Source organism: Crocuta crocuta, unplaced genomic scaffold (assembly GCF_008692635.1).
Source record: "Crocuta crocuta isolate KB4526 unplaced genomic scaffold, BGI_CrCroc_1.0 scaffold149, whole genome shotgun sequence".
In the NCBI taxonomy this organism is placed as follows: domain Eukaryota; kingdom Metazoa; phylum Chordata; class Mammalia; order Carnivora; family Hyaenidae; genus Crocuta; species Crocuta crocuta.
In genome coordinates this window covers 2,444,187-2,471,151 of record NW_027551561.1, presented here as the reverse complement: position 1 = coordinate 2,471,151, position 26,965 = coordinate 2,444,187, and the positions used below count along the sequence as shown (strand labels likewise).

The 26,965-nt window shown below is 51.2% G+C and overlaps 1 protein-coding gene across 4 annotated transcripts in view; it reads left to right on the top strand.

Annotated features, from left to right (window-relative positions):
• Positions 1 to 2,208: 2,208 nt before the first annotated feature.
• RPH3AL (rabphilin 3A like (without C2 domains)) overlaps positions 2,209 to 26,965 on the top strand; it is a 117,883-nt gene continuing 93,126 nt past the window's right edge. For 2 of the 4 annotated variants that reach the window (XM_077749714.1, XM_077749711.1), the window contains exon 1: positions 2,209 to 2,301. The gene's annotated coding sequence lies outside the window, so the exon portion shown is untranslated. Of the gene's footprint in view, positions 2,302 to 15,650; positions 15,714 to 16,529; positions 16,720 to 17,247; positions 17,320 to 26,965 lie in introns of those variants that run through there. The other 2 variants (XM_077749713.1, XM_077749715.1) reach the window with 2 other exon arrangements.

Here is a 26,965-nt window from a genome sequence, read left to right as displayed (position 1 = left end):
ATGGTGATTCAGGCATGGCTGGATCCAGTGACTGATGATAGCATCTGGGTCATTTAGATCCATTTCTCAGCTCGGCTTGGTTTCATTCTCAGGCTGTTTCTAAGCAGTAGTGACATGGCCACCGGCCATCCTGAGCCAACGTTGTCCTCACAGCTTACTCACACAGGAAAGAGTGTGTTTCTTAGTAACTCCAGTGAGAGCCCTGGCAGAGGACCCTGGAATGGCTGGGGCTGGGTCCCACGCTCAGTCCTGAGTCGGGGTCGCCGTGCCCGGGGAGGGGAGGATATTCTAATTGGTCGACACCAGTCACATTCACCCCGAGGAAGGGGAAGGTGGGGCTGTGTCCTGTCCCCTGTTACCTCCCCCATCGTCGTTGTGAGAAAGACTGGGCATGATTTCCTGGGGCTGGAGGAGGACTCATTCTCAAAGACAGGAATGCTGGGCAAGCAGCACGTCTGCTCAGGCCAGCCTCTGCCCTTGCACACGGGCACACAACTGTCTAGAGTCAAGGGCACAACTGCAAAGCCGCGTGATCACGTGCCTGTTGCCCTTGGGAGGATTACGCCCACTCAGACATCTTCACATCCTCAGGGCTGGTTCATCCAAGCCGGCTCATGCCTGCAGCAAGCCGCTTGGAGCCTGCGGAAGCCAACTCCTGGCCACTGCGCTTGTCCCCGGTCTTTGCCCAAGATCGGCTATGGTTAAGAACACCGCTTCTCGTGGCTCTTTGGCCTCTGGTCCTGGAATTCCCATCCCAGGACTCACAAATCTGGCTCCGCATTTGACCCTGTGCCTGTTGAGGTTCGAATCTCCTTTCTGGATCTTGACTCATCTCTGGGTGTGGCTCGATTTTGGTGTCACCTGCACTTCCTGCAGCCTGAGATCCTGCCAGGGGAGGGGCAAAGTGGCCAGGTCCAAGGCTCCCCTCCACTTTCCCTGAACGCCGAGCCCACGCTCAGGGTGTAGGGCGGGCTGGTTCCCGGCGCACCTGGTATGTGGCAGCCAGTCCTCACAAACTCAGAGACAGCTTATGTCATACTCTTCTGTTTGATATCACCGGCATCACACATCCGCCTTTTTCAACTGTTAGCCGTTCTTTCCTGTTTTTTTCCTAACGTTTTATTTTATTTTCTGAGAGACAGAGAGAGAGCACGAGCAGGGGAGGGGCAGAAAGAAAGGGAGACACAGAATCTGAGCTGTCGGCACAGAGCCTGACACGGGGCTCAAACCCACAAACGCGCGATCATGACCCAAGCTGAAGTCAGGCGCTCAACCGACTGAGCCACCCAGGTGCCCCAGCTATTCTTTTTTTGAAATGAAACCTTCTCTCAAAGTCCAATCTATGAAGCAGACCAAGAGCCGTGTTGCTCTGGGTTGGGTTGGAGCACACTCTCTGTATCCCCCCCATCCTGCATCAGCAGCCCTGGAGAGGTATGTGACACCCCAGGGCTCCTTGGAACCCAGTTTGAGAACCTCTTCATGATTATGTCCCGTCATCCCTTATCAGTGGCATCTGCTTCTGCTCCCCGTGAGCAATAGGTTGCTAGCTGTGGTGCTTTTCTTCTCACCACGACAGTTTTTCTGTTATTAACTTGTTTGCGCTATGAAAAGATCAAAAAGGACATCCTCCTCATCTTCCTTCTCTCACGGTGGCCAGATGTCGGCGTGTAATGGCCCCCAGCTACATAGGGGCTCTCTTCCCTGTCCTTGTCCCCCTCAGGCTACATTTGGGGGGCCATTCCATTTATAGCAATGGTTATGTTCTCTGTTCCTCAGTTTGCCTTCTTCTTGGGGAACCACACCCCAGGTTATGAGGTGCTCATGTCTCCTGCATGACCACGGCCTAGGAGGGACATTTTGGATACCTCTCCATGAAGTGTGCCCTTTCTAGCAACAACAACAAAAAAATCCTCAAAATTCATAAAAGTGGCCAGACTACAAAAGTAATACCAAAAAGATCACAGATATTCCCAAAGGAGGCGTCCCTCCAACAGGAAGTGTCCTGAGTCTGTTCGGTTTTAGAAGAGACTGTGTCGTCAAGGAAATCGGTCATCAAGGAAATCGGTCACCAGCAGACTGGCCCTGGGCTGGCTTTGTCCAGCCTTCCATCCGCCCGGGAGAATCCAGGCCTTGGTTTGGCTGCAGCTGGGGCCTCCCGGCAGCTGCCACTTACTGCCTTAAGTCTGAGTGATTCAGATCTTCCTGGGTCGCCCCTGACAACACGTGGCTGGAGGGAGCGTGACTTCCTCCTGTCTGGGGCGCCAGCAGGGCCAGGCCCGGCGAAGCCCCTCTCCGTTCCTGGTAGGTGTTTTGGGGTCTCTGGCTCTGAAGGGACAGGAAGACGACTTGTGTTTCCTGGAGCCAGGCGCTCAGCTCATGTGGGGGGTTTCCCAGAACCCTGCTAAGTCCCAGGGCAGGGGTGTGTCTGGGCCGGGAGAGTGCGGCTTAATGGTTAACCGGAGACTTGCCTTTCCGGGTTTGCTTGCCCGCGTCCTGCTGCTCCAGGGGTCCTCGCCCAGTGCTGATCTGACCATTGCCGCCGTCTGTGCCATCGTCCTAGAGACCCGGTGCCCAGGGACTGATTAGGGGATGGTAGGCGGGGAGGATGTGTGTTTTGGTAGAAAGCTGGGCAGCCGCGGCCAAGGACCAGGTGGAGAATGGGGCCACGTTCATACAACCGAGCTAATTGGAACATTTGGTTTGATAAATATTTTTATTGCCCATCATGGTGGATATAGCCACCAGGAGAAAGGTGGCAGGATCTGTGTCCCCAAAGTGCTCACATTTGGGGTCAACCAGGACAAGCCTAAAATAAGTCCCCAGGTAGCTGTGTGATAGGCCAGCAAAACCAAGGGCCACGAGGGGCAGAAATAAAGTGCCGAGGCAGAGTTTCTTAGGGTGTGAGAGGACTTTCTAGTAGACAGTACTATTAAGTTTGTTACACAGACGAGGGGCGCCTGGGTGGCTCAGTCGGTTGAGTGTCTTGATTTTGGCTCAGGTCATGATCCCAGAGTCATGGGATCGAGCCCCACATTGGGGGCTGAGCAATGCTCCTTGTAGAGCCTGCTTAAGATTCTCTCTCTTTCTGGGGCACCCCGGTGGCTCAGTCGGTTGGGTTGAGTGTCTGACTTCAGCTCAGGTCATGAACTCACGGTTCATGAGCTCAGCTCCACATCAGGCTCTGTGCTGACAGCTTAAAGCCTGGAGCCTGCTTTGGATTTTGTCTCCCTCGCTCTCTGCCCCTCTCCCTGCTCTCTCTCTCTCTCTCTCAAAATTAAACTGAAAATTCTGTCTCTCCCTCAGCCCCCTCTTCCACTTGCTCTCACTCACTCTCTCTCTAAAATTAAAAAAAAAAAAAAAGCAAAAAGCGTGTTATACTGTTAGACCACCTTTTCCAAAGAAGAATCGCCAAGGACAAATCAGGGGCTTGCTGCAGCCGGGAGGAGCTAGGTTGCTCAACCCCTGACCTTTTACCAGAATAGAATTTGAGATCAAACAATGGTTGGTATTTCTTCACTTGCAAGCCCCTCACCTTTTGGCCCAAGGGAGTTTTTACAACATAGATGAGCATTTAAAACACTTAATGATTTTTTTCATGACTGTTAGAATATAACTGTTTTCTTCAGTTGCCTTCTGTTTATGGCAAACGATATGGTTTTCTGTTTATGGTGGAGATACACAAGTTCCTTTGAAAATAAATGTAAGTGGAAGAGTGAGCTGGTTTGAAGGAAAATATTAAGAATAGTGCGGGGACCATGTGGGGAAGGCAGGTGTTGCGGGATCCTGTGGTTTGGGAACAGCCTGCTAGACGGATTCAGAGACCAGGAAGGGAAAGGGCTCATGAGAGAGTCAGGTGGGGTGGGGGGAGGAATAGGTTCCACCTAGGATCCAGCTACGGTGACTCTGTACTCGGATCCAGAAATGTATGTGCGAATCCTGGTGTAATTCATTTCCGTATGGGTCCTGTGGGGACTGGAGCATGGGTTTGGATTATACCAGAGAAGACAGTGAATCCCAGGGTGCAGCCTCTGAACTTGTTCAGGGGAGAGTGGGAGACATTGAAGGTGCTTGAGGAGGGGAGCGAGTGAGTGGTTCATGCCTGCCCTTGAAGAGACTCGCGTGTTGTGGGAACCAGGACTAGAGGTAGGGTGACCAGTCAGGGACCTAAGGAAAGAGAGTGTAAGAGCCCAAGGCAGGCCCAGGGCTAGCTTCCCAGGTTGTCTCCCGCTGGCTCTGGCCAGCAGCCTGGGGTGGACAAAGCAAGGCTTGGTCCCTGTGTGGGGAGGCAGCGGGGGCCAGACAGAGGTGCAGGGCAGAGGTCGTGCGCACAGGCCTGGAAGGGAGGTTCTGCCCTCCTCTGCCAGCTGGTCCCCAGTGACCACTTCTTGGTGTTTTCTGGCTGAGCATGGAATGTTCTGGAGGAAACGGGTGGGGACGGCTGAAGGAAGGTCCTCTCCAGGCCAGAGCTCCGAGTTCCTGCAGGAGAAGGAAGCAGGCATTGTCCTGCCCTACTGCTTGGCCCCGGGCAGCCTGGCTGACAGCCCCCGGCCGGGATTTCATTCATCAGCGGAGCCTGCGGTCGTCTGGGTCAGCTGTCGTGTTTAACTCTTCCGTGTCTTCCTTCCAGTGCGGAGGAGTTCACGGAGCTCAGAGACCAGCTCGGTTTCCCCCTTGAGGATATGTGCCAGGCTCTGTGCTTGGAGTTTTGACTCTGTTGTCAGAGTTCAACCTGGACAAAACCTGTTGAGGAAAGTGTTACTGCCCCGCTTTATACGACAGAGGGAGGAGTGTGGGAAGTACCGCCAGTCCCCAGTCCTGCAGCCACTGACTGCAGAGCCTGATTCCACGTACACGCTGCCGTTGTCTGTGGGAATGAGACTGCAGACGAGATCTGTGACTCGGGAGAAGGAAGTCACTGTCGGTGCTCCTCTGCCTGTGTGGGGGCAGCCCCCTGCGGCGTGCTGGGCTGCGTCTGTAAAATGGGGGCATGGACAGCACCCCACAGCATTGCAGCGAGGGTTATGTGAGTGATGATAATAGATATTGCCCACTGCTGCCATTATTACGTTAAACCGGGGGTTGATGCAATCTGGAACATCAATTCTACTGGAAGACATTTCGGGGACAGTATCACTTGAGGTGAGGGAGAAGCACTGTTTTAATTTTAAAATTATTAATAATAAGGCCTAGCCTGGGCATTTGACATCAGAGATACTTCACCTTCGGGCTGGCTGTTTCTGGCCACGCTCCCTGTCCCTGGATGGCAGGGGGTTGGGGGTGAGGGATCTGTGTTCACCTTCTTCTGTCAGTAGCCTTACTTGGGTGAAGCCTGAGCATCAAGGTGCACTGTGCTGTTTTCATGGGCTCCTAGGCGGTCCCAGGATCTCACCCTGAGTGGGTGCCCGGGAGCTGTGTGTCCTAAATAACTGTGACCTTCACTCACTTTCCTCGGAATTACTTCCCAGCTCTAAAGCTCAGAGAGGTCTCTTCCTTTCTGGCCCTTCTACCAGGATGACTCCCTTCCAGGAAGGACTGCCTGATGCCTGCCAGGTCCCTACTTTTTCCTTTCAGCTCTCCACTAGCCTCCTCCCTATGAGGCCCTCCAGGATTGCCGCAAAGAGAAATCCCAACTGTGCCTGCTCTTTGCTCTCACTGTCCTTTGTACGGTCCCGGCGTTTATTCGTTTATTTGAATCATTGTCTGAATCACTCGGGATTCATCCTGCTCACGTGCAGTCTCTGCGCGGGGCATTTACAGAGCCAAACAGGGAGAGGGCCCTCTCCCGGGAACCCTGTGGAGACGAACAAAGAAATAGATGCGCATGTTCAAAGAATCCAGGAGCTAGTGTTTCTCTACCTTGGCCTTCTGCAACAGGCTGTGTCCCACGTGGGCCCCGAGGTGGGGATGGAGACGACGATCGTGCACTGAAGGCACGAACAATACGCGCATTCCCCGCGAATCAGGGATGACATCGAATTGTTAATTGGCCCCCAAACATTTGAAGGGTCTGACACGTTTTACAGATTTAATCTTAATCATAAGGGCAGTATCAAAAGATTCTTTCCCATTGATGAAGATTGGGGTGTAGTGCTTTTTTTTTTCTTCTGTAGAAGAAAATTAAAAATTTTTTTCTATTGCATTAGTAGCATTTGACTTTTTTTTTTTAAACAGTATGGTATTCATTGGGTTCTTTTAAAAAATATTTATTTTTCATTTTTATTTTAGTGAGAGAGAGAGCAGGGGAGAGGGGAGGAGGGAGAGTCTCAAGTTCCACGTGCAGGGTAGATCTCAACTTGGTCCCGCAACCCTGGAATCCTGACCTGAGCCGAAATCAAGAGGCAGATGCTCAACTAACTGAGCCACTCAGGCGCCCCTGATTTTTTGTAAATACAGTTTTGAGTTTACAGGGAAAAAAATGAGTGAACCGTACGGAGGGTTCACACAGATCCCCTTATTGTCCTGTTTCCCACTATTAATGTCCTGCATTGATGTGGTACATTTGTTACAGTTGGTGAGCTGATATTGAGACCTTACTTCTTGTTTTTTAAACAAATGATTATCAGTGTTTATCGTACAAGTTGTAGCGTTATTATTATTATTTTTAAATTTACATCCAAGTTGGTTAGCATATAGTGCAATAATGTTTNAGTCTCTTATGTTTTGTCCCCCTCCCTGTTTTTATATTCTTTTTGCTTCCCTTCCCTTATGTTCATCTGTTTTGTATCTTAAAGTCCTCATGAGTGAAGTCCTATGATATTTGTCTTTCTCTGACAGACCCATTTGGTTTAGCTTAATATACGCCAGTTCCATCCACGTTGTTGCAAATGGCAAGATTTCGTTCTTTTTGATTGCCGAGTAAGACTCCATTGTATATATATACCACATCTTCTTTATCCACGCATCTGTCGATGGACATTTGGGCTCTTTCCATACTTCGGCTGTTGTAGATAGCGCTGCTATAAACATTGGGGTGCACGTGCCCCGTTGACACAGCACACCTGTATCCTTTGAATAAATACCTAGTAGTGCAATTGCTCGGTCGTAGGGTAGCTCTCTTTTTAATGTTTTGAGGCACCTCCGTACTGTTTTCCAGAGTGGCCGCACCAGTTTGCGATTCCCACCAACAGTGCTGAAGGGCTCCTTTTTCTCCACATCCTCGCCAACATCTGTTGTCTGAGCTGTTCATGTTAGCCATTCTGACGGGTGTGAGGTGGTATGTCACTGCGGTTTTGATTTGTATTTCCCTGATGAGTGATGTTGAGCATTTTTTTTTCATGTGTCTGGTAGCCATCTGGATGTCTTCTTTGGAAAAGGAGACATTATTATTAACTATAGTCCAGAGTTTACATTAGGGGTCAGTCCTGGTATTGTACCTTGGGTTTTGACAAATGTAACTGACACATTGGAGTGTTTCCACCATTATGGTAGCCTATAGAATAATAGTTTCACTGCCCCGAAAACCCCGTGCTCTACCTGTTTATTGTTTCCTTTCTCCCCCAAGACCTCTGATCTTTTTACCGACTCCATAGTTTGGCCTTTTCTAGAATGTCATGTCGTTGGAATCATATAGGTTCCAACTTTCAGACTGGCTTCTTCCACTTAGCAGTACCAGTTAAGTTTCCCCCATGTCTTTTCATGGTTTAAGCTCATTTTTCCTACTGAATTTTATTCCACCGTGTGGATGTCCAACAGTTTATTTATCCATTCACCTCTTGAAGGACATCTTGGTTGCTTCCACGTTTCGGCAATAGTGAATAAAACAGGTATAAAGAGTAGTGTGCTATTTTTTGTGTGGGATATAAGTTCCCATCTCTTTGGGTAAATACCAAGGAGTGAAACTGCCAGATCGTATGGTAAGAGCGTATTTAGTTTTGTAAAATACAGCCTTCCAAAGTAATTGGACAGTTCGGCAGTAAATAAGAGTTCCTGTCACTCTACATCCTTGTCAGCATTTGGTGTTGTCACGTTTCTGGATTTTGGCCATTCTAGTAGGTGTGTAGTGGTATCTCATTGTTATTTTAAGTTGAGCATCTTTTCTTATGCTAGTATCTTCCATTTGTGTATCTTTGGTGAGGTGTCCAGATCTTTTGCCATTTTTTAACCAGGTTGTTTTCTTATTTTGGAAAAAATAGTGATTCCCGCTTTGGAATCTGACTCATCGTCTCTGACTTATCTGAAAGGATCAAGAGAAAAGATTGTGTGTGTATGGGGAGGTGATTGACCCCAAAACACATATACTTCTGTTTAGTGTTAAGGGGTTTGGGATACTCTTGAAATTAAGAGCTTTTCCTTAGAGTCCAAATCTTGGGCTTTGCCACTTACTGACTGTGTGCCCTTGGGTAAATCATTTGCCTTTATGAGCCTCAGTTTGCTCCCTGTAAAATGGGCATGTTAAAACCTGCTGTGAGAAATAAGAGAGATGATCCTCTTAGCACTTGGTACCAAGCTTGACAAACGGTAAACCCTCAATAAATGGTGGTTCTTCTAATAGATAATTAACATGCATACCTTTCCTTTCTCCTGTGTGACGTTTTATGTTTCCCTTGTGTCCTGGCCTTTGAGACCCCAGAGCCAACTAGAATCCCACTTATCTTTACAGCACAGAGTTAGGAAGCGTGCACACGCGGGGAGCGCGTCATGCCCTAGCAGACACCCGCTTCCCAAAGCTCAGCCCTTCCCTGGCCTCCCCTCACCTGCCTTGTTAGAAGCCTTGCACTTGGCCACTCACCTTCTCTTGGAGACTCCTTCTATGGGCCATGTCCTCTGAGCTGCTGCGCTAAGTCTGGCTGCGCGTGTAGACATCCTTGCTGCTCCTCATTCTGACTTCTCTGAGAATGAACCCCACATCCATCTTGTTTGAGCGAGTTCCTGCTGTTGGTGTAGGGAGAAGTCAGGAGAGGTGGGAAAGTGCCCAGGTTGGTGGAGGTCTCCCAGCGGTGGCTCCTTTACACGTGGGCATTGGAGTTGGCTCGTCAGAGGGCGCCACCGATGGGCCCCTGCAGGCTCTCAGGAAAGCAGTATGGCCTCTCCCCTCCTGCTGCTTTCTTTCCCAGGAGATAGACTTTCTTTCGCAGGAGATAGACTTTCTTCTCCCCAGACCTCTGCCCTGCCCAGAAATGATGCTCTTTGGTCATTTCCCACAAAACAGCATGGAAAGCCTGGAAACCGTCTACATTCTTTGTACAGAGGTCAGACAAGTGGCAGGACCAGCCATAGGCAGAGGGCAAATTCGGTGAGACCCTGCTTCTTCCCTCCAGGGAAGCACAGTTCAGTAGTTACCATCATGGTGGGGAGGGGAGATGTATTAGTCCGTTATCAACTGACCTCCTTTGCTCATTGAGAGGGTTGAATTAATACACGTAAAATGAACAGAACTCACACAAGGTCGGTGTTAAATGAGGATGTCAGCGGGTATCCTCATTATTGGCTCCGATCCTTTCCCCGGAGCACCCCACCCCCACCCCCCTAACCCATCTCCCACTCCCTGCCTCCCACTGCTTCAGGTCCCTCAGGGGAGCTTAGGCACTTGAAGGTGCATTTTGGAAGAGGGCGGCTCTTAACCCAGAGGGACAACCCGTTCAGCGTGGCATGGCGACATCCATTGATGCCCCTACCCGTGCTCTTCTGGTACCGCAAATCAGAGGGCCGCGAGCACTGACCGTGACCTTGAAGGTGATGGCGGTGGTGGCCGTGGTGGTACAGTGATGGTGATGATGGCCACCATCATCAGGCACTGAGAGTGCACAGAGTTAGAGGTCCTGTGCTGGATGTGTGACCCGCACCGTCGAAATCAGGCTTTCTCAAACTTGGCGCTTTGATGTTTTCAGCTGGGGGATTTTATGCGGGGTGGGGAGGTGCTGCTCTGTGCTTTGCAGGGCGTCAGCAGCGTCCTGGTGTGGCCTGTGGCCCTTCCCGCCCCTGTGTTCCCAGAACGTGCCAGCTGTCCCTCGGGAGACAGAATCACCCTGATTCAGAACCGCTGATCTAATTTATTCTTCTCAACAGCCCCAGGAGGCAGCTCCTCATTTTACAGATGACGCAGCTAAGGCTGCGAGAAATGACGGAAGCTGTCCAAGGTCGCCGAGCTAATAATTCAGAGGGCAGAATGCAAATCCCAGACACCTGATCCGAAGAACAGACTTGTAACCGTTGCTCTTTATTACTCGGCAGAAAAGGCGAATTCAGAACCACCTGGGGACGCAACCAGGTTGGGGCCGGCACGGTCAGCCCGCACATCCATTGCCAGATTCATTTGGAGCTGATAAAAACATTGGGGCGGCTGCCCCGTTTTCTGACTTGGCTTGAACCGGGAGAGCTGTCTCCACAGGCCCCGGGGTCTTTGCCGTGGCAGGAAGTCCCACTGCTCTCTCCTCCAGGCAGCCCTGTCACCTGCAGACACCTGTGGGGAGAAGGAAAGAGAATGTGGGCGGAGTTTTTGGCAAATGGGGCCTCCCAGGCTCATTGTCTGCTTTCTCCCACCGAGGCTGTGAATCTGGGGTTACGGTTTGAATGCCCAAAATATTCATCTGTAATTTTTCCTTTTTTTAAAAAAATAATTTATCATGAAAAATTTTAAATGTAAAGCAAAAGTGAAGGAATTTTTACAGTGACTACTAACATGCCCACCACTTAGGTTCTGTTATTAATATTTTACTGCACCTCTGTTTCCCTTTCCGGGAGCTCAGGTCAGCATCGCCTCTGCGCGGTGGGTCAGTGAGCACACTATGAATTTTCCATGAGGAGAATACATTACTAGTGTAGACAGTGGTAATGAGACAAATATGGTCCTCATTAGCCAGGTTGATGGGGGAGGTTCAGGGCCATGGATGACCCCAGGCACTGGTAAAGCAAAGCTAGTTAAAACAAGTTACTAAGTAGATTGGAATGTTATTTAAAAATACCATCCAGTATGGAATCTATGTCATCTTAAAGTATAGAAATAATAGAAGCGTGGGGCACCTGGGTGGCTCAGTCAGTTGGGCATTTGACTCTTGATTTTGGCTCAGGGCATGATCTCACAGTTTGTGGGTTCGAGCCCCGCATCGGGCTCCACGATGACAGTGTGGAGCCAGCCTGGGATTCTTTCTCTCTCCCTCTACCTGCCCCTCCCCTGCTTGCTCTCTCTCTCAAAATAAATAAACTTACAAAAATAATAATACAAGAGTCATAGATTCAGACAATAAAAGTTATATAAGTTGCTTGTGTCGAGAAGGCCCCATTTGTGAAATTCTTAACTATCGTGCTCCTCCTTTTGGGGAGCCCTCCTTTGTCTCAGAAAGAAGCACTGACCCTGTCAGACGCGCCTTCTTTAGTTAATTCCCATTCCCTTCAGCCCAGAGTCCCTGGGGCAGGGGGGACCCACCCTCACGTCTTGAGCCCCACCCTTTCCTGGCTGGGCCTCAGCTACTGCTTCAGGCAGGGAGGGGGTGTGCTCTCAGAAGTCACTGCCCTGTGAAGTGACAGTGGGTAACCCACCGCACCCCACATATCCCTTGGTATAAGTGAGTCTAAATAGTACACACCTTAATATAAAGTTATTTGTTATTTAAGTCATCTCTACACTCAACGTGGGGCTTGAACTCACAATCCCAAGATCAAGAATCACACGCTCTTTTGACTGAGCCAGTCAGGCATCCCCAAAGTTTCTTTTTTTTTTTTTTTTCCTTTCAGTTTATCTATTTTGAGAGAGAGAGTGAGCGAGCGTGCATACAAGTGGGGGAGGGGCAAAGAGAGAGAGAAGGAGAGACAGAATCCCAAGCAGAGCCCGATGCGGGGCTCAAACCCATGAACCATGAGAATCTGACCTGAGCCGAGATCAAGAGTCGGACGCTTAGCCAGCTTGGCCACTCAGGCGCCCCAAAGTTGTTTTTTAATTATACAAAATTTAAAAGCTTTTTATCCTGAGATCAGCTAAACTCACGTAAAATTTGCAAAAATGGTTCAGAAAGCTCCTGTACCCCTTTTATCCTGCTTACATAACGGTATGACCGCTTCTCATTATTTCTTTCTCTCTCATGACCTTCACATTTTTGAAGAGCACTGTCAATTATTTTATCGAATGTCCCTCAGTTTGGGTTTGTCTGGTGTTTTCTCATGATTCTCTTGGGGTTATACGTCTCTGGCACGAATCTCACAGAAGTGGTGTGTCTTTCTCAGTGCACGTATCAGGAGGCACCTGATGTCCCTGTGTGTTATCACTGGTGATAACATTAGTCTTGATCACTTGGTTAAGGTAGTGTCCGCTGGGTTCTCCCCTGCAAAGTTACTGCTTTTTTCCTTTGTAATCAACAAATACTCTGGAGGAGATACTTTGGGACCATGCAAATGTCCTGTTTGTCCTCAAACTTCGGCCCTCTAATTTTGGAAGCCATCCATGGATCTTCCCTGTAACAGTTATTACTGAGATGCTTAATGGTGATTCTTCTGTTTCCTATTTCCTTGTTATATATATATATTTTTAAGTAGGCTCCATGCCCAGCACGGAGTCTATCCTTCTACATTTATTAATTGGAGCTCTTCTGCAAGGAAGAGCTGTCCTCTCTCCCTGTTTATTTAATCAATTATTTATATAAAGACTCATAGCTATTTATTTTATCTTATGGGTTATAATCCAATGCTGTTGTTATTTATCTTGTGGCCCAAATCGTTCCAGCTTTAACCATTGAGAGCTCGTTATGAAAGTTTTTATTGTGAGGGTCCTCAACCACTGCAGAGAAGGTAGACACATAGAACAAAGAAAACCTGTCATCCCTCCACTGACATTCAGTGATTCTTAGCGTTTGACCATATTTGGTTTTTTGTCTGTCTCTCTCTCCCCCCTGCCCCTCCCCTGCAGTGTTATCACAAACGCACCATCTGTCGTGTGTGGGGGTGTGTGTGTGCGTGTGTTTTGAGGTTAGTTTACAGTTCGTCTGGCCCCACACTGTCAGAGGTTGATGGGAAAGTGTAAGCGGCCAGCTCTTTGGCCCCCGGAGTCTGTGTACCCGACTGTCTTGTTCCGACCCCAGGTTCATTCTTCACTGTGGCCTGTGATGTTTTAAACAGCTTTATTTAGATATAATTCACATGGCATATGGGTCACCCATTTAACATGTACAGTTCAGGGGCGCCTGGGTGGCTCAGTCACTTATGCGTCCGACTCTTGATCTCAGCTCAGGTGTTGACCTCAGGGTTGCAAGTTCCAGCCCCAGGTTGGGTTCCATGCTGGGCATGGAGCCAACGTAAAAAATGTACAGTGCAGGGGGTTTTGGTGTATTCACAGATGGGGCCACTGTCATCACAGCCAGTTTTAGGGCATTTTCATCACCGCGAAGGTAAACCCCTGTGTATCCTGTTACCTGCCCTCTTCTCCGTAAGCCCAGGCAACTGCTCGTCTAGATTTCTGTCTAGATTTGCCTGTTCTGGAAGTTTCACAGGTACGGAATCGTCTGAGCAGTCTTTTGTGGCCGGCTTCTTTTAACGCTATGTTTTCAAGGTTTGTCCACATTGTATGAATCAGTACTTTGCTTCTTTCTATGGCTGAATAATATTCTGCTGTATGGTTTTACCATATTTTGTTTACCCACTCCTTAGTTGATGGACATTGGGTTGTTTCTACCTTTTGGCTATTGCGGATAGTGCTGCTGCTGCAAGGATCTGTGTACAAACTTTTGGTTTCGCTTTTTCTGGGAAGATACCTAGCAGTGGAATTGTTGAGTCATTGGTAATTCCATATTTAACTTAAAAAAATTTTTTTAATGCTTATTTTAATTTTGAAAGAGAGTATGTGTGTGTTTGAGTGGGGAAGGGGCAGAGAGAGGGAGACACAGAATCTAAAGCAGGCTCCAGACTGAGCTGTCAGCACCAAGACTGATGCAGGGCTCGAACTCACGAACCACGAGATCATGACCTGAGCCGAAGTCGGATACTTAACCGACTGAACCACCCAGGCACCCCTAACTTTTTTTTTAAGTAGGCTTCATGGTTTTTTTCAGAACTCACCACCCGAGATCAAGACCTGAGCTGAGATCAAGAGTCAGATGCTTAACCGCCAGAGCCACCCAGGTGCCCCTAATTTTTTTTGTTAAGATTTTATTTTGAAGTAATCTCTAATACCAAAATGGGGCTCTAACTCACAAACCTGAGATCAAGAGCCACTCGCTCCACTGACTGAGCCAGCCAGGTGCCTCTCTATATTTAACTTTTTGAGGAATTGCCAAACTGGATTCCACAGCGGCTGCAACATTTTCCCTACCCACCCGCAATGTTAGAGGGTCTGATTTCTCCACATTCTCACTAACACGTGTTTTTTTCCATTTAAACAGTCTTAGCCATCTGAGTAGGTGTGAAGTGGCATCTCATTGTGGTTTTAGTTTGTGTTTCCCTGATGGGTGATGATGTCAGGAATACTTTGATGTGCTTTGAGGCATTGGTCTGTCTGCCTTAGAGAAGTGTCTAAGTCCTTCACCCATTTTTTAATTGAGTTGTCTTTTATTGTTACAGTAAGAGTTCTTTATTCTAAAGACCAGACCCTAATCAGATACATGATTTGCAAATATTTTCTCCGATTCTCTATCTTTTCACCTTCTCAGGATGTCCTTTGCTGCACTAGACTTTCATGTTGATGGAGTCCAATTTCTAAGACTTTTATAGTTTTAGCTCTTTGATCCATTTAGAATTAATTTCTTAAAATTTTTAAAGTTTATTTATTTATTTATTATTTATTTTGAGAGGCAGAAAGAAAGAAAGAGAATCCTAAGCAGGCTCCGCACTGTTCAGCGTGGAGCCCGACACGTGGGTTGAACTCAAGAACCGTGAGATCATGACCTGAGCCAAAACCAAGAGTCGGGTGCTTAATCGACTGGTGCCCCTAGAGTTAAATTTTTAAAAAATGTTTATTTATTTTAAGAGATAACGTGCACAAAAGTGCATGAGTGGGGGAGGAGCAGAGAGAAAGGGAGAGAGAGAGAATCCCAAGCAGGCTCTGCACGGTCATCATAGAGTCCAGTGTGGAACCATGAGATCATGACCTGAGCTGAAATCAAGAGTCTGGCACTTAGCCAGCGGAGGCACCCAGATGCCCCTGAGGTTAAATTTTTTATTTTATTATTTTTTAATGTCTTTATTTTATTTTTGATAGAGAGAGAGAGAGACAGAGAGTGTGAGCAGGGGAGGGTCAAAGAGAGAGGGAGAAATGGAATCCGAAGCAGGCTCCAGGCTCTGAGCTGGCCATTAGCACAGAGCCTGACGCGGGCGGGGCTCAAACGCACGAACCGCAAGATCATGACCTGAGCCAAAGTCAGACGCTCAACCAACTGAGCCACCCAGGTGCCCCATAAAGTTAAAAATTTTAAGTGGTGTAAAGTAAGTGGTGTCCAACTTCATATTTTTGCATATGGCTATCCGGTCATCATAGCAGCATTTGTTGAAAGAGGCTCCTTTCCCCAGTTGAAAGAAGCTCCTTTCCCCACTGAATGGCCTTGACACCCTTGTCTCAAATCAGTTGATCCTAGGTGTATGGGTGTATTCTAGGACTCTCAGATCTACTCCCGTCCACATGTTTCGAGCATCGTCCAAGCACGAGGCTTGTCCTGCTCTTGGGGCGCATCTGATGGGATAGGAAAGGTCAGACACATGCATAGCCACCGGAAATTGGCAAGTGCCGGGAAGGAGTAAAACATAAGTGTTTGTGAAGATGCCGAAGACGGAGCAGTTGGTTCAGGCTGGGGCAGCAGGTGCGCAGTGGGGGAGGGGTAGCAAGTGGGCTGCCCAGAGGTGGCATGGGCTTAGACATGGGGGATGATGCCAGTTGTTTCTGTGTGTCTGGAGACAGATTTGGCAAGAGGGGGCAGAGGCTGTGGATGGCCATGAACTTCCAGGTGAGGGTGTTGGGGTTGTGTTGGAAGTGTCTGAGCAGAGCTGGGCCATTGCAGGGCCATCTGGGTGGAGGAACTTGGAGAATCGTAGGGTGATTGGGGTCTGGGTGAGCCCCTGGGTCAGGCAGTGGGAATGGTGGGGAGCAGGGGCCATCAGAGACTTGTGCCTCTGTGCCTCACTAGTCCTTGGGCCACCGGGGGGCCATAGCAGCACTCACAGGCTGCCATGGTCCAGGTAATCCTGTGCCTTCCCAGAACTCCTGTTCGGCCAATTTCTGTGCGTCTGAGTTTCCGTGAACTCCTGGCACACTCCTTAGTGTTGGGAGCCGGGGAGATGGTTGGAGACTCTACCCGGCCTCTTGCTCTCATTAGATGCCATATGCCAGAGCCAGGGCTCCTTGGGGAACAGAGAAGGTGACAGAGAGTGCCAGGGGCCAGCTGTGCGGCCTTGAGCCTGCACCCCTCAAGTGTCAGGTCTCAAGTTCCCCTCCGGAAGTGGGGGATGGTCAAGCCATCCCTTTGGGATTGTGATGAATTTCAGCTGGTCAGCCTGTGGCAAGCACTGGCAGGTAGTTAGTGCCCCATAAGCTTCCCCAAGTGATAGCTCAGGGCCAGGCTGAGTACTTGCAGGTACATTTTAAATTTTTTTTTTTAATGTTTTTTATTTATTTCTAGGAGAGAGATAGAGACAGCATGAGCAAGGGAGGGTCAGAGAGAGAGGGAGTCACAGACCGAAACAGGCTCCAGGCTCTGAGCTGGCAGTCAGCACAGAGCCCGACGCGGGGCTCGAACCCACGAACCGCGAGATCATGACCCAAGCGAAAGTCGGACGCCTAACCGACTAAGCCACCCAGGCGCCCCGCAGGTACATTTTAATTTGTAGGCTGCTCCTAAAAGGCTCAAAGACTACAGCAAGACGCTGGTGGTTCTGTTTGGCCTTTCCCCGGCTCATCTCTGCCCCACGCTGTATTCTGGGGCTGGTCCTCTCTCTCACGGCCAGGTGCCCCCCCCCCCATTGCCCACGTCCTTGGCAGTCCTCACCATGGGCATCCATGATGGGGACCCCCGCCCCTTCCAGGGGAATGGGGAGTGCCCAGAGGTGGTGACAGCTGGCTCCTGGCAGCGTGGCACTTAACCTTGGAGTTGGAACCGAGAAACGTCTGTTTGTGTTTCCATGAACGAGAGGGGACAGCTGGCTGGCAGACAGCAGGCTAGGTCAGCTGGGGGTTGCCTTGGCTGCTGGCTTCAAGCAAATAGCCAAGGCCGAGGTCCCCGCCCAGGCTCCGGTGAAGTGGGCGGGAGAAGAATGGAGAGGTGGCTGGCAGGGCCAGAGAAGACCCGCCGGAGAGCTGCTGTCCGGGCAGGCCGTGTGGACGCCGCCGGGGGTGGCAGCAGCGAGGGAGCTCTGGGGACCTGGGGGACTGCCCCCGTCAGCACGCCGGAAGATTGGGACTTTACCAAGCAGGTGAGAAGGGCTAGAGCCTTCCTTCCAGAAGCTTCTCTGCTGTGTGGAGAAGTTTCTACTGGGCTCCCCCAACAAGCTACTCCTGAGTGTGAACTCAACTCAGATTTCCTTTGCAGAAATTGTTTGCCTAGGACTTTTGGCGTGCCTGTGCACACACATACACACACGTACATGCACACACGCACACATGCACGCACGTTGCATGCTTGGAAGCGTCGTATTCCTGTACTGAAAGATAAGCAGCACTAACACCCCTCACCGTGCACCCCAAGCCAGGTGCCCGGCAGCCCGTGGGGGGACTTGGGCATTTTCTGAGCACGGTTCCTGGGGCCACAGACAGCCCATTGGCCTGAAAGCTTGTTTTCTTCTGTAGCCTTAATCGAGCTCCAGTTCCATTTCCTGTTCTTTTTTTGTGCCTTCGACCCCTTTTTTGATAGTCTGGTGAGTCCTGTGGAACGTTTCTCAAGATAATGATTTTTAATGTACAAACAGGATTACACAGGAGCCAATTATATTGACGTCTAATTCTCAGAGTATTTTTCAAAAACAAGCTTTTGATATAGTAATCTGTGTGCTGCTTTTTTGAGTCATTAGGTAACCCGCCTTACAGATAATTTCTGTAGCGATGAACGTAAATACTGTTTTGAGCTATCTGCAACTCTGTGATATGTAAATGTCCGTTGATCTATTAATGACCAAGCCACAGGTACTACTAATTTGACTGTGACGTGTTGCCTATGTTCAGTTGCAGGTTAATGAAAATAAGGGGATAATTTTTTCCCACCCGAGGTCACACCTCCCCCGTGAGAACTCCCAAGAGAAGTAATGCCCCAAGGAGATGTTTTCTTGAACCCTCTTTTTGCACCAACCATGACAGCTCTCTTAGATTTAGACCCCTCTCCTAGTGCTCAGCACCTAGGAACTCCAGGGTGCATTTTGGACCCGCCTAAGCTTCTGTGTGTACACACTGAAGGGCCCCTGAGTCTGCTGTCCCCGCCCCCCACCCGGGAGGGCTCCGGTTTCTGTTTTCTCCATGTTACAGGGTGAATTGTGTCCCCCAAAGGGGTGTGTTGAAGTCCGAACGCTCAGAACCTCGGACTGTGGTCTCACTTGGAAATAGGGGCATTGCAGTTGTGACTGGTTAAGGTGAGGTCATGCTGGAATGTCTCTGGTGTCACTCCAGTGTGGCGAGGGGCCCGGGGAGATCACCACACAGGTACATGGGAGGGAGGCCACGGGAAGACAGGGATTGCAGTGACACTGCTTCAAGCCAAGGAGCACCAAGCATTGCTGGGCAAACGCCCAAAGCCGAGAGAGAGAGGCGTAGGACAGATTCCTCTCCAGGTCCTTCAGAGAACGCTTGGCCCTGTCACCGTCTGAGTTTTGGACTTCTAGGCTCCCGAACAGCTTATGCCTCCCAGTCTGTGGTACATGGTCACAGCCGCACTAGGAGACTGTGGCGTGTGGTCCGAGGGGGAAGGGGCCGCTGCGGGGGGGGCCTGGCAGCAGCCTGGGAGGCTCCCCTCCCTCCTGTGGGTCGAGAATCCGGCCCCAGGGGATCTGGTTACCCTGGAGTGGGTCTCCGCCAGCTGTGACTGCCTTGATCTGGGACTTATACCTGCCCTGTGTTAGGCCTTTCAGAAATGACAAAAGCGAGCTGTGCCCCAGGGGACACGTAGGCAGAGCTTGTGGCTGTTAAAATTGGAGGGCTGGCACTCAGAGTGAGAGGGGGGAAGAAGTGGGTTGCTCTGCATCTCATTTCGGTTGGAGGCTTTCCACAGCACTTCAGCCTGGGAAAGAGAGAGTGGCTTCAGTGAGACAAAGAGGCAGGAGGGGGTTGGGCCCCGCATGGTGGGCATCTTGCGTGAGGATTTCCTTCCCTGCAGAGGAGACCCTGCAGCGATTAGGGAGGCCTCCTACCACATGAAGCCTTCTGGGGACACAAAGAACAGCCCCAGCTCTGCCTGCAGCAAACTAAGATGCACAGTCAACACTCAGTGCTTGTTTGGTGAACGAGTGAGGGCAGCGAAGCCATAAGTAGCTGCTGCTTGCCTTTCCGAGGACCCCAGCAGACCCCTAGGTCGGCGACTCGGTGGGCATGTGCCACGGAATGGGCCACAGGGGCCCAGGATCGGCTGTCCTGGAAGGCCACAGACGAGAGGCTGCAGGAATGTGAGCAGGGTCTCAGAGAGCCCCTCCCACGAGGGGGAATCCGAGCAGGAACCACGGGGACAGGTAGGGTGCCTGACGTTCCCTTAGAAGACATGACCGACATCAGTTCACCCATGATGTCAAATCGTACTCCTCCAGCGCACGAGCTCTGCATGTCCCACGACTGGTATATTGCGCTGACATTGTGTCTACCATTTGTTCCTTGCTGGAAACCCTTTTCTAGATCATTTATCACTTATTTTAATTGCTTTTTAAAAAATATTCATTTATTTTGAGAGAGCACGTGTGCGAGTAGGGTAGGGGCAGAGAGAGAGGGAGAGAGAGAATCTTGAGCGTGCTCTGCGCTGTCAGCCCAGAACCTGATGCGAGACTCGATCCCATGACTGTGAGATCATGACCTGGTCCAGAATCAAGAGTCAGACACTTAACTGACTATGCCCCCGGGCGCCCCGGTCATTTGTCTTTTGTGATGTTGACTGTGACATTTGCCCGGGGGTGCTATTGTTGACCACTCCCCAAGAGTGGGGGTCCTTTCTAGATTTCCTACCATCCTAGTTGGTGGAAACCACTTTGCGGAGTGGGCCAGAGGCAGGACAGGTGAGGCCTGTGCGGGAGGTGGGCCTGCGTGGGGTTCAGGAAGCATGAGGGTCACACTGCGGGGCCTGCAGCTCCAGGCCGGAGAGGCTGGGCATTATTCCATGGGCTGCAGCAAACCCTTGCAGGTTAGTATTAGGTCCATAAAGGCGCACCGACACCCGCCATGTCCCGAGCACCTTGCTAATCCAGGCGTGCCGAGCTGCATGCTGGGAGCTGTGGTCTTCATACGGGTAACAGAGGCAAAGACCCCCAGGATACAGAGGGGAATGAAATGCTGTGGGGAGGGAAGGGGTGGATTCTGACCGGGAGGCAGGTGGGGAGGAGTTAGGGAATTCCCGGAGGAGGTGGTTACTGGGCCTCTGCGGGTAGACAGCGTGCGGGAGCAGCGTTTCATGTGAGGAGTTCTGGAGACGGAGGTGAGCGGCCAGAATGTGTCCAGGTTCCCAGTGACTGGAGCATGAGTTTTGCGGAGGGACGTGGTGGCAGGTGAGACCAGATCATGGATGACCTCGAGTGTGGCTTTGGTTTTTTCCTTTGACGGTGGGGAGCCATTGAAGGTTTTGAGCAAGGGAATCACTTGGCCTGACCTGAGCTTTAAGGATGACCTCTCTGGCTGCAAGTGAAGGGCGTCCCAAGGCCAACTGAGGAGGTTTTGCCCCAGTCTGAGCGAGAGAGGACTGAACAGACCAGGGAGGGAAGAGTCCCTCGAGGAAGCAGATGTGGCAGAACGCCTGCTTCCAGGGTGAGTTCTAGGGACGTGTCAGGCAGTAGTTTCCTCGGGGGTCCTGTCTCATCTCCCAAGCCCTCGAGCCCTGCCTCATGCATGATTAGCCCAAGACACCATAGAGAGGTTCCTTCTGGCTTGAGACAGGCCTTCGAGGCTTCCCATCTGGATCTTTCATCCCCCCGGTGTGGCGTGACAGGTGGGGGAAAGGGGGACATATGGGCTCACCTTATCTGGCTGTTAGCATGTTGCCCGTATCATGGTAACAGAACAGATGTCAGGGCCTGTTGCTAAGGGCTCCCCGGAATATTAATACCTGGGCGTAGAACCCAGGGCTCTTACACGGTGACTTGGAGGCCTCGGGAAGCACTAGCTTGGTGGCAGGTACTTTCTGATATTCACCTTTTCCTTCCTCCTTTAGACCCTCATCTACTTGCCTGTTCCCTGGGGGGCCATCACAGCTGGCTGGTGTTGGACGCCAGGCTGGGCAGTGGAGGGTGTACAGGCACTCCTCCCGCCCGCCCAGGGCAGGCTTGAGGAAGGGATCATGGCGGTCCGTCCTCCAGAGGCTGACCGCAGGCCCTGCATCCTTCCCGGGCCAACACTCTTGGTGGCGGCTCAGATTTGGCTCTGGGATGAAGCCTCTTTGCCAGCCCCGCACAGACTGCCTGCCAAGGCTCCAGGCCCTTCCCCAGCCCCTCTCCTTACTCTGACATGTGGGAGGGGAGCAGAGTGGTCTCGCCTACCTCCCTCATCTGGCCGTGTTGGCCTTCCCACTGTCCACACGTTGAAAATCAAACTCTAAACAGCTCTGGGAAGCGGTTGGGCCAGATATTGAGGTCAGGGTCGGGATTTTATTTCCCAGATAGCATTTGTAGCAGTTATATATTTGTTGTGATAATGCCGCATAACAAGCACCCCCAAACCTGGTGGTTTACAGCGTTTATTGTTCCCGAGTCTGTGGGTCAGCCGAGGCTCTTGGCCGGACCTTGCATGTCATTCCTCATGCTTCGGCAGCTCAGAGAACACCTCCCACACCTCGCGTGGAAGAATGCACACTCTTTTGTTCTCTCTCAGTGGCTGTTTGGAACCGGCATCCTGCTCTGCTGGTGACTTGTGTTTGCCTTTGGGCGTGATGTCCCCTCCTAGACCCTGCGGTTTCTTTCAGCCCTTCCATTCTGCTGGCTTCGTTCCCACTGTTGTCTCTGTATCATTTCTTCTCTCCCACGAGGCTGTCTATCCCACCTGGTGGGGAGGGGAAGGGACAGTCATTGTCCCAATTGTATCAGTGGATGCTCCCTGAAACAAAATCCAGGAGGCGGAGAATGCCAGTATCTAAAGGCGGGAGACATAACCCCCGCCAGGGAAAGGTGATTAGCTTTGGTAACGGAGCAGGTGCCTGAGTCTCCACTCTGGCCCTGGCAGGCAGAGCAGAGGACCCTGTGGATGCACGTAATCCTTCTTGAAGGGTAGGATGCTTCGCACCGCCCCATCCCCGCCCTCTCGGAGGCAGCTGTGGGCTGCAGTGTTTCCCAGCCACTGTGTTAAAGCACTCGTGAGTTTGGAAGGTTGGGGGTCTGACAGCAGTGTTTTCTTGGATTAGTGACAATTTGTGCTGCTGTGTGGAGGTCACAGCTGTGCCCTTTCATTTCCTCCTCACCAGGAGCCCATGGTGGAGGTGGAACCCCCCCCCCCTTTTCAGTGGAGAACAGTGGCTGGAGGGGCTCTTACATGACCACCTGGGTCACTCGGGGCTCAGTGTTCACCTCTGTGTTCACTTCACTGGATTCTGAGCACACGAAGCCCTTTAAGGGGGCAGAAGGCTTCTTTCCGGTAGATGCGAATGTTTGTGGGGCAGAGGCCTTTTTTAAAAAAGTGACTAGAGGGCTGTATGCATTACACACTTTTTGTTGTTGTTAATGTTTATTTTGGGGAGAGAGAGAGAGAGAGAGAACAAGCAGAGAAGGGACAGAGAGAGAGGGAGACACAGAATCCAAAGCAGGCTCCAGGCTCTGAGCTGTCAGCACAGAGCCTGACCTGGGGCTCTATCCCACAAACCGTGAGATCAGACATGAGCCGAAGTCGGACGCTTAACCAACTGAGCCACACAGGGACCCCTGGCTGTGTGCATAATAAAACCAACTTATTGGAGATTTCCAGATAGTTTCTTCCATCTTTGCACCCTGGGACTGAAAACCCCAAATCCACACGAGGCAGAAGGGACAGAGCTGCAACTATCACTACAAAAAGTAGTGAACAATTCTAGAACCACCTTGGAGAGAGCAGGCTGAGGCCTGCGACTGAGCTTTCAGCGGCTGTCAATATCACTATGATCAGTAAAAGTTGTCTCAAGAATATATTAGCAAAAAGTATACTTTCCCCTTTGGGAATTTATCCTAAGGAAATAATCAGAAACGGGCACAGAGGGTTATCTCACAGATAATCCATTTTAGTGTGGAATAGAAATACAATAGGAACAAAATTGGAAATCCTCTACATGCTCCCAAAGAGAACAATGACAAAATATATTCAGAATGCTAAGTTACAATTAAAAACCGTGTTTTTGAGGCATTTTAATAATGTGAGAAAGCACAAGGTTATAAGAAAACAGCAATCAGGATATGTAGCATGAACCCAATTTTATTTGGAATCTTTTCAGAAATACCCGGAACAAAATCAGGAGGCATCACACAGAGATGTCAAGGGGCACCTGGGTGGCTCAGTCGGTTGAGCGTCCGACTTCGGCTCAGGTCATGATCCTGCGGTTCGTGGGTTCGAGCCCCGCGTCAGGCTCTGTGCTGACAGCTAGTTCAGAGCCTGGAGCCTGTTTCGGATTCTGTCTCCTTCTCTCTCTGTCCCTCCCCAACTCATGCTCTGTTTCTCTCTGTCACAATAATAAATAAAAAAACATAAAAATTAAAAAAATTTTTAAACTAAAAAAAAAGAAAAAGAGGCTGCATCTCGGTTGGGTGATGTGAGAGTGCAGGCTGCTTTCTCTGCAGCAGGTGACCGGGTGCCGTTGCACTGTGACTTGCCCCGTGGAGGGAGCGGCAGTGACTCACACCCAGGGTGACGAGCTTTGGACTTAGGGAGAGAGAATTGGCTCTCCCTGTAAGAGCGAGTTTGTTTTCACAGATCTGCCTCAGACAGTTGCCTGCAGCTCATGAACCTCCTTCCCCATGGAATTTTCTTTATTTTCTTTTTTTTTTTTTAAAGAAAGGAAGATTATTTTTTTTAATGTTTATTTTTGAGAGAGACAGCGTGAGTGGGGGAGGGTCAGAGCAGGGAGGGAGGCACAGAATCTGAAGCAGGCTCCAGGCTCCAAGCTGTCAGCACAGAGCCCGTCGCGGGGGCTCGAACCCACGAATGGCAAGAGCATGACCTGAGCCAAAGTTGGATGCCTAACCGACTGAGCCACCCAGGCGCCCCCCCCATCCCCTGGAATTTTCTGAGGAAATCGTCACCAGGCTTTTCCTGTTCCCTATCCCCCGTAGGGTCCCCCGAGTCTGGGACGGATGGAGGCAGCACCCGGAGGCCCACTGTCCCAGCAGGGGCCTTGTGCCCCACTGGCCTCTGGGGGAGACGCGGAGGTGCTGACTACCCAGTGGGGTCCTGAGGAACAAACTGTTTTGTGAGCGAACAAGTCGCTGAGCTCCTCACGCCTTGTTGTCTGAGTGGCCCCTTGTCTGGGACCGGCCGTCACTCTGATGACGTCAGTTCCACGGAACAGCTGGTCACTGAGGCAGGCCCTGTGCTGGGGCCCGGGGACACACAGGCCGGTGGGGGGGGGAGGTGGGAGCACGTTGTCAGCAAAATGGGAGCCTGGGGTCCCGGGTCTGACGCCCACCCCCCAGGACCAGTGTTCCTTCTCACCAGGACACACGCGCGTGCACACGCGCACACCACACACCTCTCTCCGTCAGGCTCCCCCCTCCCGGCTGGCAGGACTTCAGAGGGAGGCGGGCCTGGCTGCCTGTTCTCCACTTGTTTAGGGGGAGGCCAGAGCCCCACGCGGCCGCGTCCCCGCAGTCCCTGCCGCAGAATGTGTGCTTTGCACTTCCTGCCTTTCCACGCGCCTCTNCCAACTAAGCCACCCGGGCGCCCCCGGATTGGCCTTCTTTAATATGTTCACTGCACATGGCACAAGAGGCCTGGGCTCTGGGAGGAGGCCTCCTCGCAGACCGCCCGCCGCAGGGGCGCGGAGCCCAGGAGGTGTGTGCTGCCTGGCGGGGAGCGCACGGCCCGGCCCAGGAGGCCCCTGGGTGCAGAGCGTTCGGGAAGCCGGGGTGCCGGCTGCTGGCCCCCCGAGTGAGGAGATTCGGAGAAGCTAGGCTGGCTCTCTCGGCAGCTTCCGGAAGCGTGGCTCCTCCAGCTGCCCTTCCCCTCTCACCATCTGTCCCGAGGTCGCTCTGTGTGGATGGGGGACAGCTGTGCCTTGTGAGATGTGGGCAGCAGCCGAGTTCTCCCTCGGAGCCACCCCTGTGGACAGGCCTGGCCGCGAACTCAGCACCGTTGAAGACCCTGGCAGCCAGTGTTCGAGACCCCAGGCGCTGGAAGGTGCCATCTGCTCGTCTTCCATAAAGCTTCCTGAGCATAGAGAAAGGGGTGGGGGACNCCTGGTGGATGGACTCAGGTGGCGGAATTGCTCAGGGCAGTGCCTCCAGCCCGTCTCAGCCCCTTCGGGTCCCGCTGAGGAAACTGGGGCCCAGGGAAGACAGCTGACTCATTCCTGATCTTTCAGTGCGTGTGCATAGAAGCCAGAGCTTCGCCGGCTGAGTCTCTGTCCCCAAACCTTTGCCTCCGCCCTTCACCAGAAAGTGACCCAATGCAGAGAAATTAGTATGGAACTAAGGGTTAGTAGACCAGTGCAGTTAGCTGTGTGGCCTTTTCTCTTAACCTCTCATTTCTCTTCTGTCCAACAGGAAAAGTAGTGATTAGATTAGGAAGAACAGAACAGTACCTGTGGGCGATGGCAGAGTTATTTTGGCTAAAGTTTTAAAAAGAAGAGTAACCAAAAAAAAAAAAAAAAGAAGAAGAAGAGGAATAGAACGCAGATGGGCCAGAGGAGAGAGAAATGTTAGCTTGGGGGCTCGCTTGCAAGTGATCCCCAAACTCTGGCCCCCTAGGGAGTGACCCACAGGAGACAAAAGGGGTTCATTCCCTAAAGATTGATTTCAGCCTGTGAGGGACTGTTGCATCTCCACCCCACCTATGCTGTCTTCTCCTGGGTGTCCCCACCTGTCCCCACCATAAAGGAGGCTAAGGTTTGCGTGTGACCTTGGAGCATAGGAGCATAGGACCCCTTCCTTCTCCTCACCTCCCCATGCCCAGCTCCACACAGTTTTGGTTTAGAAGCTTCTGCAGAATATGGANCCCCCCCCCCCCGAGGTTCCCTGACTGGCTCTAGCCCTCTAGGGTCACCCCTGGTGTGCTCCTGCTCCTATGGGGGTGTCTGTGCTAGAGCAGAGGGAGACGCTCAGGACCCTCCTGTCCTGCAAGCCGTGGCCGGGCACGTGGCGCCCCCTGCAGGCCGTGGAAGGAGCGGTGGCGCCTGGACACCCAGTTTACCTGACACCGTCCAGTCTCTCTGGGTCAGCGAGACCCTCATCATTTCCATTTCTTGCAGCTCCCAAAGCATTTTTTTAAAGTTTATATTTATTTATTTTGAGCGTGAGCTCGAGCCAGCAGGGGAGGGGCAGAGGGGGAGAGAGAGAGAATCCCAAGCAGGCTCTGTACCTCCCGCAAGGAGCCAGTGTGGGGCTCAAGCTCATGAGCTGTGAGATCATGACCTGAGCTGAAGTCGGACGCTTAACCGACTGAGCCACCCAGGCGCCCCCACAAGGTATTCTTTTTAAAAACTAATGAACAGAGCTAATGAATTGTAGTATGTTCTAAATGTTTACTTGGAACGGAGTAATGCTTTTCACACCCACATGGCAGTGTGATTGCGCTAGTCACAAGATAACAGAAATTTTAAAAAACAACAAAACAAAGCATAGAGCACTAAAGGCAGGAGGCGGGGCACTGGTGTATATTTGTTGGCTGAGTGCGTCATTTTGACCCTGTCTGTGTTTTCCTGGATCATGTGTTTGCCTCGTTTGGGAGAAGATCAAGACCCTCGGTTTGAGGAGGCCTTTGGTGATGGCGGCCTCC